The sequence below is a fragment of the Sciurus vulgaris genome (assembly GCF_902686455.1).
Source record: "Sciurus vulgaris genome assembly, chromosome: 2".
Taxonomy (NCBI): Eukaryota; Metazoa; Chordata; class Mammalia; order Rodentia; family Sciuridae; genus Sciurus; species Sciurus vulgaris.
The window spans coordinates 96,903,717-96,920,926 of record NC_136462.1 but is presented as its reverse complement, the minus strand read 5'-3'; the positions used below and the strand labels follow the sequence as shown (position 1 = coordinate 96,920,926).

Below are 17,210 nucleotides of genomic sequence, written 5' to 3'. Positions count from 1 at the left end.
TTACAGGAAAAGGGAAGAATGTGTAAATGCTTTTTAGGAAGAAAAGAAGCAGACTCCAAATAATAGAAAGTCAATGCATAGTTTTAAAAACAAGAAAGAGAAGAAATTTCTGAGAAACAGGAAATAATATCTTTGTGTTGTTGGGTTGAGGAGAAAAGTTACTAAGAGTCAACTCATGAAAGATTTTGTATGCTAATGTAAATAAAGGTGTTAGATTACTGTAATAGGCATTTGAGTTAGAGTTTATAAAAGACAATTGATCATATTTTAGCTTTGGAAAATCGTAATGATTCAAATGGAACATAGAAAATTAAAGATAAACATTTATATATACTATCTGGAGAAATCTACTGAAAATGATAGTGAAGAAATTAAAAAGGTCTAAACTCCCAGGGACAAAAAAAGACTGCAGAAGCTACGTCAATGTTTATAGCAGCTCAGTTCACAATAGCTAGATTGTGGAACCAACCTAGATGCTCTTCAACAGATGAATAGATAAAGAAACTGTGGTATATATATACAATGGAATATTATTCAGAGGAATATTATGGCATTTGCAAATAAATGGATGGAATTGGAGAATATCATGCTAAGTGAAATAAGCCAATCCCAAAAAACCAAAGGCCAAATGTTTTCCCTGGTAAGTGGAGAATGATATATAGTGGGGGTGGGGGCGGGGGTGGGGGGCAGTGAGAGAAGAGTGGAGGAACTCTGGATTCTGTAGAAGGAAATGGGGGGGTGGGTAATGAAAAATGGTGGAATGAGGCAGACATAATTACCCTATGTACATGTATAATCACACAAATGGTATGAATCCACATCGTGTACAACCACGGAAACGAAATGATGTACCCCAGTTGTGTACAATGAATTAAAAAAAAAAGGCTGCAGAGTGACATTAGACAAGAATTGACAGTAACATTATAGAAGATGAAAGCCAAAAAAAGAGTAGTAACTGAGTTGGCTGAACAGCATGGAGGAAAAACAGTAAAACCCGAAAGTTTTTACTAGTAAAAACTAAGAAGAGGAAGCCAAAAAGAAGAAGACAAGTTACTCTAAAGAACTTTGGAAAGGTCAAGAATTGATGGCTCTCGGTGCTTATGAAGATGAAGAGAATGGGTAGAGCTAAAACAAAGACTGTGTTGAAAGTTTGCCTAAGTAAGTCATACAGCCCACACCATGAGCTTCTCTCCCCTGCCCCGGTAGAAGGAAGGGTGTTTGCTCTCTGGAAATGCTGAACCAGCAGTGTTCTGGACACAGTGACACCAGGGAGCAGCAGAAGAGGCAGGCAGAAACAGAAGGACGAAGTGAAAGTTCAGACTGAAGGATGAGACTTGCCTGAAGGGGAGACTTGCAAACCTTCCCTTGGTTTTGTCAACACTCATCCCCAATCTTATACTAACCCACTGAGGCAACTGGCAAGTTGCCCCCTTTTTTTTAATAGAAAGTGACCCCTGAAAGAAGATACTTACATGCACCCAACAGGGGGGTCACCCAACCAAATGCCTGGATGCCATCTCTTCTTTCTATAGGGAAACTCACTAGTCTTTACTCTTACCCATGTATACAGGGCTTCCAATGAACTCTTTAATTCCCCAACACCAAAATGTAGACAGGAAAGCAATGATCTCCAGATACATGAAGATGTTCTCTTATGTGAAAATAACAGAATGCATCAAACGTCATTACCTGATGTAAATGTATGATTACACAAATGGTACACCTCTACTTCATGTACAACCAGAGAAACAATTGTACCCCATTTGTTTACAATTAAAAAAAAAAAAAGAAAATCCTCAAGAATTACAGAGAACCCAGCTATCCCACTCCTCAGTTTATACCCAAAGGACTTAAAATCAGCATATTACAGTGATGCAGCCACATCAATGTTCATAGCTGCTCAATTCACAATTGCTAGATTGTGGAACCAACCTAGATGCCCTTCAATAGATGAATGGATAAAGAAACTGTGGTATATATACACAACAGAATATTACTCAGCCATAAAGAAGAATAAAATTATGGCATTTGCTGGAAAATTGAATGAAGTTGGAAAATATCATGCTAAGTGAAATAGGCCAAGCCCAAAACACCAAAGGCCAAATGTTTTCTTTGATAAGTGGATGACAATATATAACAAGGGGGGTGGTGGGGTGGGGAAGAGAAGAATGAAGGAAATTTGGATGGTGTAGAGGAAAGTGGGGTGGGAGGAGTGAGGGACAGAAAGAGTAGAATGAAACAGTATTACCCTATGTACATGTATGATTACATGAATGGTGTGACTCTATATTGTGTACAAACCATAGAAATGAAAAGTTGTACCCCATTTGTGTACAATGAATCAAAATGCAGTCTGTAAAAATTTTAAAAATAATAATAAAAAAAAAGAATTACAGAGAAAAGAACAATTTCTACATAACAAATTTCAATGGCGTCGGACTTCTTAATAATAATAATAGGAGCTGAGGGGGAGAAATGACTTCAGATTCCATGGAAAATTTCTTACTACCTAGACTTGAATACCTGAGCAAACTCTCATTCAGTATGAAATTGGAGTCAAGGAACTATGAGATACGGGAACATCATTTATACTCACCAATGTCTGCTTCTCCTTTCCTTCTAGGTAGGCAGAACACTACACTTCCTCTTCAAGTTAGGCAGGGCCGTGTGTTCTGATCAAGTGGCTGGGCACAGGGTGACAAGCGCCATTCCATCATTCCATGACCAAAGCATCGAAAAGAGGGACATGAGCCCCATGTTTTCAGAAGAGGCCTCATTAACACATGGATCTTTCATGATTTGGCTCTTGGCAACTTTTCTCCTTAACCTAACAATGTTTTCTGAAGAGTCATAGGACTGAGGCACTTTGGCCATAGGTTTAATCCCTAGCATCTCAAAAAATCAAAAAAATAGAAAATAAAAAAAGATTGAAGAAGTAGTTTAGATCACTGAAAAGTTACCTGAATTCCCAGAGCCAGAAAAAGACTTACTACTCTAAACCATTGAGAACCGGGGCAGGCCATGGCATAGTCTATATACAAACCACCAACACTATTTCTAACTGCACCATTCCTCAAGAAGTTAATGACTACTCCGACCCAGCAATTCCATTTCTGGATGATATGTACACCCCAACGCCAAAAGTACAAGGCTCTTTGCAGCAGCTGTATTTATAATATCCAAATACTTTCCATTTGTACTACATACCATAGCAAACAACAAAAGCAAAAAGAGAAGAACAAACTACAAAGACGTGCAACAACACAGATGCCTCTCCCCAGCATGATGAAGAGCGAAGGTAGACACAAAAGAGTACACCCCAATAATTCTTTTATATGAAGCTTAGGAACAGGCAAAACTAGTTGATGGTGATAGAATACTGATTAATTTGGAGGAAACGAAGGTGGTGATGGAGGTTATTGATCGAGTGTGAAGGATCCCTGGAGAGTGCTGGAAATGTTTGATATTTTGATCTGGATAGTGGCTACATGAATATAAGCTTCTAAAGCTACATACATGCAGTATTTCAGCAACATGCTGAAGCAATTTAAAATATTTCAAAAAAAATCTCTTAAATCTAAAATAAAATAACTCATTTCAAAGCACATTTTGAACACAATTATTTTTAAAACACACTGACACACTCACACACACATACAAGCCAGACCAGACGTGGAGGCACACACTTGCAATCCAAGCTACTCAGGAGGCTGAGGCAGGAGGATCTCAAGTTTGAGGCCAGCTCCAGCAACAGGCAGGAGGATCTCAAGTTTGAGGCCAGCTCCAGCAACTTAGCAAGACTCTGTCTCAAAGTAAAATAATAAAGGGTTGGGATGTGGGATAGAGCTCCCCTGAGTTAAATTCTAAGTAGTTAAAAACAAACAAACAAACAAAAATAAAATAAACAGAAAGCACATAGAGTAACTAGTCTTTGGCATGGGGAGTTTATGCTAAGCTGTAACTGCACACTGTAAGCCTTTCAGAGATCCACAAAGCCAAGAAGTCAACCCCAGGTGTGCACTTCAAAGGCAATGAAATGATCAAGGTGTAATTTCTGTCAGCCACCTGCTCCATCACAGCTAAGAGTAGCAGACTTGTCCCAGAATGCAATCACTTTTTAGTCCATATTTTAAATCCTGATTCTGCAATTTTAATGTGCTTCAAAAAACAAAACTAAGTTCTATTAAAAGTTCCTTTATTTTTCCATACTTTTTATTGGTGCATTGTAATTATACATAATAATGGGATTCATTGTTACATATTTGTGCATGCACATGATATAATAAGATAATTTGCCAATATTGTTCCTAAGTGTTTCCCTTTCCCTTCCCTCCTCCCTGCCCGCCTCTAGTCCCTATCCTCTGCTTGTCTCCCTTCACTTTTTATGAGATTCCTGGAACACCTCCCCAACCCCTATCCCCCACCCCCACAGATCTTTCTTTTCCTTTAATCTCTCTGGCTTTCACATGAGAGAAAACATATGACCCTGGACTTCCTGAGTTTGATTTATTTCACTTAACATGAGCATGGTCCCTTTAAAACAGGCAACCTGTAACTAGAAGGGGCGGCTGCAAGAGGCCTTTCATTTTTCCCTCTGGTGGGAAAAAATGGGCCCTGGGTTCGTTAAAATGCTAAAGGTAGTGAGTGACCAAAAAAGTCCATTCAACTGGGCTTAGAACATAGAGGGGATTTATTCACTCATCTAAAGTGCCCAGAGGTACAGACACCAGACAAGGCTGCAGCCTGGTCACCCAGTACCCGATCCCCCAACTATTATATCACATTTTCTTTATCCATTCATCTGTTGAAGGGCACCTAGGTTGGTTCCACAGTTTAGTTATTTTGAGTTGAGTTGCTGTAAATATTGATGTGGCTGCATTGTTGTAATCACTGTGGTATGTTGATTTTAATTCCTTTGGGTGTAGACTGAAGAGTGGGATAGCTGGGTCAAATGGTGGGTCCATTCCAAGTTTTCTAAGGAATCTCCACACTGCTTTCCAGAGTGTTTGCACCAATTTGCAGCCCTACCAACAATGTATGAGTGTACCTTTTCCCCCATATCCTCACCAACATTTATTGTTACTTGTATTCTTGGTAATTTCCATTCTGCTTGGAGTGAAATGATATATTAGTTTTGATTTGCATTTCTCTAATTGCTAGAGATGTTGAACATTTTCTCACAGATTGGTTGATCGATTGTGTATCTTCTGTGAAGCATCTGTTCAGTTCCTTGGCCCATTTATTGATTGGGTTTTTTTTTTTTTTTTTTTTTTTTTTGGTATTATTCTTTGAGTTCCTTATGTATCCTAGAGATTAATGCTGTACTGAGGTGCATGTGGTAAAGATTTTCTCCCAATCTGTAGGCTCTCTCTTCACATTACTGATTGTTTCTTTTGCTGAGAAGAAGCTTTTTAGTTTGAATCCATCCCATTCATTGATTCTTGATTTGACTTCTTGCACTCTAGGGGTCTCATCAAGGAAAGATTTTTCTTCTAGTAGTTGCAGGGTCTCTGTGCTAGTGCCTAAGTCTTTGATCCACTTTGAGTTGAGTTTCTTGCAGGGTGTGAGGTAAAGGTTTAATTTCACTTTGTTACCTGTGGCTTTCCATTTTTTCCAGCACCATTTATTGAATAGGCTCTTTTTTCCAGTGAATGTTTTTGGCACCTTTATCCAGTATGAGATACCTGTATTTATGTGGGTTTGTCTCTGTGTCTTCTACTCTGTACCATTGGTCTATGTGTCTGTTTTGGTACCAGTACCATGCTGTTTTTATCACTATAGCTCTGTAGTATAGTTTAAGGTCTGGTATTGTGATACCTCCTGCTTCACTTTTCTTGCTAAGGATTGCTTTGGCTATTCTGGGTCTCTTATTTTTCCAAATGAATTTCATGATTGTTTTTCTAGTTCTATGAAAGTCATGGGGATTTTAATAGGAATTGCATTAAATTTGTATAATGCTTTTGGTAGTATGGCCATTTTGACAATATTAATTCTGCCTATCCAGGAGCATGGGAGGACTTTCCATTTTCTAAGATCTTCTTCAATTTCTTTAGTGTTCTGTAGTTTTCATTATACAATTCTTTCACCTATTTTGTTAGATTGATTCCCAAGTTTTTTTTTCTTTTTTTTTAGGCTACTGTGAATGGGGTAGTTTTCTTTATTTCTCTTTCAGTAGATTCATTACTGATGTATAGGAATGTTTGATTTATAGGTATTGATTTTCTATTTTGCTACTTTTCTGAATTCATTTATGAGTTCTAGATTTTTGGTGGAATTTTTTGGATCTTCTAAATATAAAATCATGTTATTGGCAAATAGTAATAGTTTGAATTCTTCTGTCTATTTGTATACCTTTAATTTCTTTCTTCTAATTGCTCTAAATAGAGTTTCAAGGACAATATTGAATAAAAGTGGTGAAAGAGGGCATCTTTGTCTTGTTTCAGTTTTTAGAGGGAATGATTTCAATTTTTCTCCATTTAGAATGATGTTGGCCTTGGGTTTAGCATATATGGCTTTTATGATGTCACAGTATGTTCCTTTTATCTCTAGTTTTTCTAGTGTTTTGAACATGAAGGGGTGCAGTGTTTTGTCAAATGTTTTTTCTGCATCTATTGAGATGATCATATGATTCTTGTTTTTAAGTCTATTGATATGATGAATTATGTTTATTGTTTTCTGTATGTTGAACCAACCCTGCATCCCTGGGATGAACCCCACTTGATCATGATGCACTATCTTTTTAATACGTTTTTGTATGCGATTTGCCAGAATTTTATTGAAAATTTTTGTATCTATGTTCATCAGGGATATTGGTCTGAGGTTTTCTTTCCTTGATGTGTCTGTCTGGTCTTGGTATCAGAGTGATAGGAGCCTCGTAGAATGAGTTTGGAAGGGTTCCCTCCTTTTCTATTTTATGGAATAATTTGAGTATTGGTGTTAACCCCTACTGGTTTTAAGATGTCAGCTACTCTCTGCTGTGAACACACTTCCTTGTTCATGTTCATTAGGAAAGAGTGGGCATCTTTCACTGATAATTCCCAGCAAGTCTCAGTATTTTCTTGGACTGGATAGGCTTATATCCATTGTTAGGAGATGAAATGTACTGATATATCAGATCAGCTAACCTCTTAACCATACCGATGTTTAAATCAAAAGCAAGCACTATTGGCAGAGGTGGAGAGGAGATAGATGGGAAAGGACCATCAATATCTCCAAAGATAACTTTAAAAAGAAAGGAAACTGAGAATATGTTGACAACACTTCTTCCTGACTGCAAATGGACTGTCTTAACAATGCCATGCAGTCCAGTATATTGCTACCTCAAAACTCTCATTTTTAAAAGTGTTGTTGACCTTTGAAGAGGGAAAGAAAATCAAGAAGGTATTTGGAATCACAAATGGGGATTTTTTTTTTCCCCTCATAAACTGTATGTAGGGAATAGCATGTGTTTCTTGCTAGGATAAGATTAGAATAGTGTATTGCTATGGTGAAATAAAGGTTTTAGGTTTTTTGACCAATGAAAAGGCTCTCTTCTCATCTCAGAATAATAGGCAAACCCTAAGAAAGTCCCTAAACCAACTCATGCCTGGGGGAAAGCCATGGCATACCCAGTTGAAATTTGAGTACTATGTTACAATGAAAAGAATTTATTCAGAGATCAGAATTGGATCGGTCAGCACTGGATTCTCCTAGGATTCCGAGGTTGAGCTCTCTATATTTTTTAAAAGGAATAATAATGCCTACCTTACATGGCGGCCATGAGGATCAAAACAGATATAATTTGTAAAAGTTCCTGGCAGTTAGTATGATGAGAATATAATAACTGTTGAAGATTTTAAAAACTGCCTAAATTCATAGTTTAGAATCTGTCTCTATTTTGAATTCACGCTCACATACAAGAGGAAGTCTGATAGAAATTTCACTTACTGGTAAGTGTAAAGCACTTAAAATGCAAAATCATGTGAGTAGAATATGCCTTTGACTCCTCTGATCATATTTCTCTCTCTCTCTCTCTCTCTCTCTCTCTCTCTCTCTCTCTCTCTCTCTCTCTCTCTCTCTCTCTCTCTTATCTCTCTTAAAGCAGCCCTCTCTGTGTGGATCCTGACACCCTCTTTTAAAGGGCAAGGGCACCATTATACCTAGGGAATTTCCATTGGAATTGCAACCCTAATCCCAGAGAGGTAATAAATCACATCTGTAATGCTGGCCTTGCAAACTCAAGTCAATGAGTGATGGAAAATGTGTAAGAAAAACACAGAAGGATTCCCTAATTTCAACAAATGTGAAAAAAAGAACACATATGTATATGTGTTTAAGAGAGATCAGTGGTCGTTTTAAGATGTCTGCACTTTGCCATTTTTATTCTGTTTGCACTTCTTTGGTCAATGTTTGTTGCAAATATTGTAGCTTCTAATCCAATAAGTACCCTTGTTTAGGCTAAATTGTTGCCACAATAAAACCACAGTTCTGAATTTCCTCTACTATTAATAAGATTATTTATATTAATCATATCATCTCTTAACCCACAGGCATCAAGATTGCTAAACAATCTCAAATATGACAGTAATGAAAAGGACTGTTCTGTGAGTATGGATTGCCTTTATCATTGATTAATGCTAACAAAATAGTGATGCTACCTTAGACTAAAAAAAACCAATAGACATTTAAATTTTAGACTTTTTAAAAGTGGAGAACAAATAGCAAGTGAATATGTTTCATATGGACAAATATCTCATTATCTTCTCTTTTAAATATTTAACCACTGTTCTTCAAAATGTCCTCTGGATTAATGAATGTTCTAAAGCAATTTAAAAATATTTTTCTACATTCTACAAACATGAAGAATTTATAACAAGAAGGTTCACTGATTCTTGCATTCATATTGGTGTATTAGAACTAATCACAAACCACATTGAAGATGAATTTTTAGGTGCATTAGTGACATAGGAAATTTGACCCCAAACACTCAATTCTTTTCAAAATTCCTATTCAGAAATATGACAGACTCAGCAGTCACAGCTTCGGGCACTATGACATCTGGAGTTACAGTGAATGATAAAGTCATCAAAGATTTTAATGATATGAAGGTAAGGAAATCTTCCACACAAGAGATCAAAAAAAGAAAGAAAGCAATTCTCTTCTGTTTAAGTAATGACAAAAGACAAATAATTGTAGAGGAAGCAAAGCAGAGCTTGGTGGGTGACATTAGTGATACTGTAGAGGACCCCTACACATCTTTTGTGAAGTTGCTACCTCTGAGTGATTGCTGATCTGCTTTGTATGATGCCACATATGAAACAAAAGAGTCTAAGAAAGAAGACCTAGTATTTATATAAGCCCTAGTATAAGCCTTATATAAGCCCTAGTATTCTGAGCTCCTGAAAGTGCACCCTTAAAAAGCAATATGGTTTATGCTAGCTCTAAAGATGTCATTAAAAAGAAATTTACTGGTATTAAACACGAGAGGCAAGTAAATGACTTGGATGATACTAAGGACCGGTCAACACTTGGAGAGAAATTGGGAGGCAATGTAGTAGTTTCACTTGAAGGAAAACTGTTGTAGTATGACCAACAAGTGCCATCTGGATCTTAAGGGGGTTTCATTTCTCCAGCTCAGACTATTGGAATAGCATTAGGTGTTTTGTTTTGTTTTTCTTTTTCTGGTTTTTTTTTTTTTTTTTTTTTTTTTTTTTTCCCTTTCCACTGGGCCCTTCTAACACAGTGAATGAAGGAGATATTTATTTAAGCAGCCTGTCAGTGATTGCCATTAGACTCTAATACGGTTACTTTTATACAGAACCCAAGGAAAGCCTTCCTATCTTATTTTAGCAAAAACAACCGGTTATATGCCTCCCTTGCAGCAAGCCCTACAATGAATGTGATTGTCAACATGAATAGTCTAGAATACTGCAAAGGGTTAAGCAGATTGAATGCCTTGAAAGTATTATCCACTGGTCAGATGGTGAACTTTTTTCAGTATTATTTATAGTTGCACTTGATTGTAGTTCTGTGAGGCGCTGGAGCACTCATACACCTCACCTGCCTTGGCAAGGCTTCTTTTGTGACATGGCAGCACGAATATAACACTATACATTAGAAGCACTTTTTTTTTTTAAATGAGTTTAATCCCCCAAAAGGAATGCCAATTACATTTCATTAAGTGTCATCAATTTATCCTAGTACCTCAGTGTTCATTCCTATTACCTGCATGTCTTCTTAAAAGAAATAGCTGTTATTAACACCTTTCCATTGAGTGTACACTACCGAATACGTGTAGGTGTTTTATGTTTACCATGTGAGTCTTCTAACACTAAAGATATTTGAATATCAGTCATGATGGCAATTTCTACATAAAAGAGCCTTAAACATTGTTTTGAGATCAAACTCCCCACCCTCACAAAAATGGCCACATTGCAATAAAAATTGTGGCATGTTACAGAACGTTGCCTTCTTTTCCTTGGAAATTTTGCGAAATGTTATGTGGAACCACTTTTAGGCTAAATGTGTTAATTCGTGCACTGCTCATTTGAGAACTTTTTTGTACCACATTCATGCATGATACTTTCAAGATTTATTGGATTTCTTTGGTTTAAACAATATTCTATCCCTAAAGCCACCTAATATAAAATACCATTATTAAAGAGTGGTATTTTTGTAAAAAAAAAAAGACACACTCTATAAAGTGTGCCAATTGTCTGAAGTTTGTAAGACATAACTCACAATAATGATAACAACAGTAGATTCTATTAAGCAGTTACTAGGGATTAGGCCCTGTGCTAAGTATTTTGCAAACAGGATTTATTTAGTTTTCAAAGTTAGTAACATAAACAGTATAATTTTCCCCATTTTACCAGAGAGCACCCTGAGGCTCAGAGAGGTTAAATCTACAACTTGTATATGGTGAAGCTAAGATTTGAACCCAGACAGTCCACTTTCAAAGCGCAGACCACAACTGCTCTATGTTAAAGCTAAAAATGTCAATAACTTGGTGTGATGAGTTAATATCTAGCATCGCTCACTACTTCATTTTTTTCCTGTGGCAGGAGGATGGCATAACAGTGTTTTGTGCTATGGTATAGTAGGAAAGTATGTGTGTGGTATAAATGAAATAAACCTTAGTAATACAATTTAAATCTCCTTGGATTCAGTTCTGGAAAGAAATACTAATGGTAACGAACAATAGAAGCAGGCTTGATGACAAGTCTAAGAAAATCTTGAGTTTATAGCTCTGAGTTTCAGACCCTTAGAGGAAAAGTATTCCAGATTAAAATGATGAATGCAACTTTTCAGTTCTCCTTGTTAATGCCTACCACAGGCTCTTTATTAGAACAATATTTCTAGGCTAAAGACTGAAAAAAAAAAAAAAAAAAAAAAACAGAACAGCTAGATGGTAGTGTTTTTTTAAACTAAATTCCGTCTGCTTCAGACAGGTAGATTTTTGTTAGCTGAGACTTTCAGAAAATTACCAAAATAACTGCTATATAATTATAAGAATCTATTTCCTGACAACTTCAAATTGACCCAATCTGCTTTCTTCAAGTTCTAGTTCATTCTCAGGATTTTAAGATAAATATTTAGCAGTTGTCAGTCTTTGAATGCAAAAGGTGTTCACCGTGGTTTTTACTGTCCTACTGTTCATATTATTGAAAAAGAAAAGATAAGCCAAAAGATAGAGAAAAATGCTATCAATATCCACTCTAAAACAAGTGTCAGGGGCAGGGGAGACTCTTGATTGGCCTTCTGGGTTTGGTGGTTTTTCTTTGATAGAATCCACTTAACAAACACATAGATCTGGATTTGAAAAGATTAGGCAACAAAGATGTCCTTTTTTTGACTTGAAACAGCAATACCATCTCTCCCACAAAATGTGTATTGGTTTGAAGACATGTTTTTATAAGCCAGGAACAGTGGTGCATGCCTATAATCCCAGCAATTGGGGAGGCTGAGGCAGGAGGATGGCAAGTTAGAGGTCAACTTGGGCAACTTAGTGAGAAAGGGGCTGGGAATGTAGCTCAGGGGTAGAGCACCCCTGAGTTCATTCCCCAATACCGCAATACCAAAAAAAAAAAAAAAAAAAAAAATTAAAGATAAGATTTACTTAGAAACAGTAAATAAAATTATTGCATTTTTGTATAACTAGACCAGTTTGAGAAATTATATGTTTAGTAGCAGCAAAATGTTCACTGGTTTAATAATTTTAATAACTTGGTAAAAAAAAAAAACCTATTCTATTTATTATTTGTGATGTTTGGGGAATAAACAGGCTGATGACTCTTTCACAACTCTAACACATATGTAATAGGACACTTTTTAAGATTGGAACCCTATGAGATACTGAGGAAAGCATTCACTTCTCTCACACTTGAGGTCACAAATTTTTGCAAGTCAAAAATGTTGGGCATGCCAAAAACATCATGCTGCACACTACCAAATAAAAGAACACTGTTATTCTTACAAGGAAAGGTTTGACAAGACAGGAAATAGGCAGGGTCAGAGAAGTTTACTTAATACCGAGACTTATTTAACCATCATGAAGCCAAAATACAATGACAGTTAAAAAAATAAACAAATAGCTGTTACACAAAACAAAACCCCAGGATACATGGTCTCTACTGGAACTGATTATTCGATTTTTAGCAAATACAGGAAGTGGATAACCCCAGAGAACTCTCACAAAATTTCTAGAGACCTCTGTTTGTCATATAACATTTCACATAGATGAGGATCAAAACAGTTTTAATTTTGTAGGTAGAAATTTGAACAAATAACTGATCTTAAAATGTTGCAAATGACTTCATTAAAGGACAAGTCATTTTAAGTCAAATTCTGCTAAAAATGAGAGAGGAGGAAGAAAGGAGAAAATGGAAGATAGGAAAAATCTAGCTGTTCATTACAATTTTCCATTTTTGTTTAAACACAGCAGGAGGGCAAAGCTGCTGGCTTCTCTTCATCCTTACAGATGCCAGGAGGGATTATGCAAACCCTGCAACCACCCAAATCTTATTTAAAGTTATAATCATTGTTCTCATCTAATGACTTTTGCCTGCTTTCAGTCAAATATTGCTGCATCTTGTCTTCTGCCAGGTTGGACTCACTGGGAGTTGTCGATTTATAATTGCAGATAAACCATTAAAAAAAAAAAAAAAATCCCTACCTTTTCAAAAAGGCAGACATCAAGTGACATCTAGTGGATGTCTGCATATTATTTTCTAAGGCCTCTAGGTAGCAATGTTTTCAATATATTCTTAATATTACTTATATTTTTGTTTCTCACTTTAAGCCTCTGTCTGCCTAACAGAAAAACATCTGATAGACTATCTAATAAAGATAGGAAAGTTGTCATTCTCTTTTCTACAAGAAAAAATTCTTTCCATTAGAATATGAAGAATAATCTCAAAATAAACTATCCTGGAAATAACAGCTCTCTCTCACGTTATGTGCTGCAAAGAAGGTCACAGTATATTCAACATTGGATTTTTGGGGGACAATTATCAACAATGTAGATGGGTCTTAAGACAAGATGGCATTTCAAGTCATAAATTCTGTCTATAAACTTCAAGAACATTATGAATATGACAAATCTATATATAGTTCCATTATTGTCACTTACTTGCTCCCCCACTCTCACCCCAGAATGAATGGGAGAATTATGCAAGTGTGTATGTCTGTTTTGATAATTTTTGCTGGTTTCCCCACAAGTTGTTAAAGAACAGAGCTACACAGAAATCAGTTGAAAACTTAATTGGGATTGAAACTGCTTAACAACTTCTCTCCTTTAATGATTTAGTGTTTCTGAAAGACTTCCTAGAGAATAAATGCCTTTCATGGATGTCTTGAGACTGCATTTGTGAAACAGACAGAAAGGGAAGTTATTGACTGAGAAATTGAAAGATGGTGTTTAAATTTAGTATTTTCTTTCCTTTCAAGGAAACTTGGAATATGCAACTGTAACCCAAATGCCAGCTGTCTGGTTGTCCCCAGCCTTCTAGTCTTCTAGAGTCACTCTTTTTAATAACACACACGCTCCTGTATAAAGCTTTCATCCAACTTCCTGTAGAAAAACTAGCATCCCCTCTTTCCCTCCCCTTTTCTGAATCATTTCAAGGGTTCTCAGGAGCTCTGCTCACTGAACTCAGCTTTGTATCGAGTTTCATTCTATTGTCTTTTCTTCATTCACTTTGGATTAAATGCAGACTTTTTCCTTTTAATTCCCTCCGAAGTACCACTGACATAAAAGTACAGCAGTCGACTTGACTGAAGCGCAGGAAACAAGAGGGAAGTATGCCCCAGAGTTCAGCTGTAGATTACAATACTATATGTGAAACAGTACAATTCTGGGATTTGCTTCAAAATAATTCACTGAGAGTTTTGGGTGGGAAAGTAGGTGCAGATTCCCAGAAGGAACAAAATAGCTGTGGGATGACAATTGTTGAAGCTGAGGGATGGGTACATAGGTTTCATTACACTACTCATTCTACTTTAATATTTCCATAGTAAAAATTTGAAAGAAAAGGTTTCTTGGAGAATCCTGATGCAGGAAAATTCTCCCTGTTCCCTTTCCATAAGCCTCCTATCATGTTTTAGGACCCCCTTTCTCACACCAATGAGTCTGTTACGTGTCCCTGTCTCTCCGTCTTTTCAGGCTGCCCAGGCCCTTTAACTGGGACTTAACTCTAATGCTTGGTAGCCCATCAAAATGGCTTGCCAGGACCCTAAAAATAAAGAAACCCATTTTCATCCTAAGAGGAATTCTATCCCAGATTTAGAAAATATCTCCTTCAGGTAAAAGTAATACAATAGCATCATACTTGACTTATAGCCTTTTATTTTTTTTAAATAAAAAAAAATTTTTTTAGATGTTGATAGACTTTTATTTTAATCATTTATTTATATGTGGTGCTGAGAATCAAACCCAGTGCCTCACACATGCCAGGCAAGCACTCTACCACTGAGCCACAACCCTAGCCCATATATGGTACTTTAAAATATTAGCTCTTTGCTGGGTGTGTGCCTATAATCCCAGTGACTCAGGAGGTTGAAGCAAAAAGATTTCAAGTTCAAGTCCAGCCTCAGCAACTCAGGGAGACCTCACCTACTTAGGGAGAGCCTATCTCAAAAAATAAAAAAGGACCAGGGAAATAACTCGGTAGTAAAGAAGCCTGGGGTTAAATCCTCAGTGTCGGGGGTGGGGGATTATCTCTCTTTCTCCTACTATTTGTATTCAAGTACTAACAATTTATTCTTTTAAAGATGGACAGAGAGAATTTTATGCAGACAAAGTTTTAATGATTATAATCTATGTCTACAAATAAGTTTTGGGGAGAAACCTAGAGTAAAGTGTGGCAAAGGTGGAGAACATGAAGAGTTGCTGATTTTGGTGGCTCCTATGGTCTGGTGGCAGCAAGGGCTACTGAGTTTCAACTCCCAGGCCCTGTGGACAGATTTCTTGACCACCACAACCAAGGAAGGATATGATAGAAGGTCAGTGGATACTCCTTTGGAACAAAGAAATTAACTTTTGATACCCATGCATTGGATCAGGACTTCTAAACTTGTGGATTTGACAAAGCACAAGAAGAAACAATTGTAGTAGCAATAACCACTTTATCAAATGTCAGCCTGGATACTATCTGTAAAGAGATGGTCACTCAAGCTCAACAGGAAATAACAGTATAACAGCTAGTGGCTCATTTGGATTCCATCAGGAAAGAAATGGTCAGCCTAAAGAAAAGTAAATTTGCAAATCTGAAAGCACAGTATGAAAAAATAAAAATTAAATTAGACCAAGTTAAACAACTACTAATAAATGAAACAAGTAGAATCAGAGCAGATAATACATTGGACATCAACCTAGAAAGGAGCAGGGTAATAGATGTTTACAGATGAAGAAAAGCAACTTATGGAAGCAACCACAGAATTTACCAGAAAAGATTCTCAAACTAAAAGTGTTTTTCAGAAACCAGTAATAAAATTGACATTGAAATTGCTTCCTTAAAAACACTGATGGAGTCAAACTTGAGAGTTTGTTATCTTGCAGCCTGTGTTCACTTGCCAGGCAATAGCATTGGGATCTTAGATTCTGGAAGTACTACTAATGATCCTGCTGTTGGCTTTGTAGAACATTACACCAGGACAGAATGTCTTTGAACATTTTCAGTTGTAGCAGAAACTTACTAATATTCAAAGTATATATGGACTAAAGTGTTTTTAAGTATTTTATCTTTGTGTTTGTATTTTATGTTGAAAAGCTGTCACCCAAAACCTGATTTGAGATATAAGGGCATTTTGTCCTTATCCTTTTGAAACCGACCTAAAGTTTTCTTGTACTTGCTTGAAGAACTTTGCAAATCAAATAGAATTTTTTTGGCATGTGCTGCACATTTGAAAACTATTCCCTAGCCTACATGCTTACTGGATTTAACATCCCTGATGACTACTGCACGGTTAAATTTTTATATAAAAGATTATTATAAAAAATGTAGCAAAGGAGATTATTTTGCCTTCTAAACAAAAGATGTTCAATGTAGACATTGTGCTGTACTTGAATAAAACTATCTTTAAAAAATAAACCATCCCCCCCTCTCCCTGTATTAGCCAATGGACTAAGCAACTTTCACAGCCCTGGGTCATTAGAGGGGACTTGGAAGTCCAGTGAATCTGAACTCCCAGAATGCCCTTGAGGAGAAAGAGGGAGGTGCAGCAGGTGGAGCCCACGTGATTAACCAGCCTCTCTCCTACAGTCCCTACATCAACTAGCCCTCTCCTTTAACTTAACTTTGTCTATTTTGGCCTAGAGAACACAGGATTTGCTTAGTGCAGCTCTAAAGTCAGCTGAGGCGAATGTTCAAACTCCCCAAAAGATCAACTATGAAGAGAGGGAATGAAGTTTTTGTAAGGCAAAAAATTTTGTTTCAAAATATGTGTAGGGAAATAAGACAATTCATTCTGAATGATTATGTTAACAATACCAAGGTGGAAATTATGTGTCATCCCCTGTTCCCAGTCCCAAGAGGGAAGAAAGAAATTCAGGGATTTGGGGGTGGGGAGGGAGAATAAGCTGTGGCTTCTGCAGCCCACAGCCAGATGCCTCTGAGCAAGGGACTCAAAGTGGACGTGTTACCATTGGCATGTGCCATTGTCCCCAAACACATGTGAGACAATGTCAGCACTTACTTCTGGCTCTAAATTGAAAAAACACTTCCTCTTTCTGC

The 17,210-nt window shown here is 36.8% G+C and overlaps 2 pseudogenes across 2 annotated transcripts; both read left to right on the top strand.

Annotated features, from left to right (window-relative positions):
• The first annotated feature begins 8,130 nt into the window (after window positions 1-8,130).
• Window positions 8,131-10,866, top strand: LOC306653226 (cofilin-2-like; annotated as a pseudogene). The gene is made up of 2 exons: window positions 8,131-9,341; window positions 9,375-10,866. The product of its transcript is annotated as a cofilin-2-like (transcript).
• Window positions 10,867-12,228: 1,362 nt separating this feature from the next.
• Window positions 12,229-17,210, top strand: LOC306653142 (coiled-coil domain-containing protein 90B, mitochondrial-like; annotated as a pseudogene). Its single transcript has one exon. The product of its transcript is annotated as a coiled-coil domain-containing protein 90B, mitochondrial-like (transcript).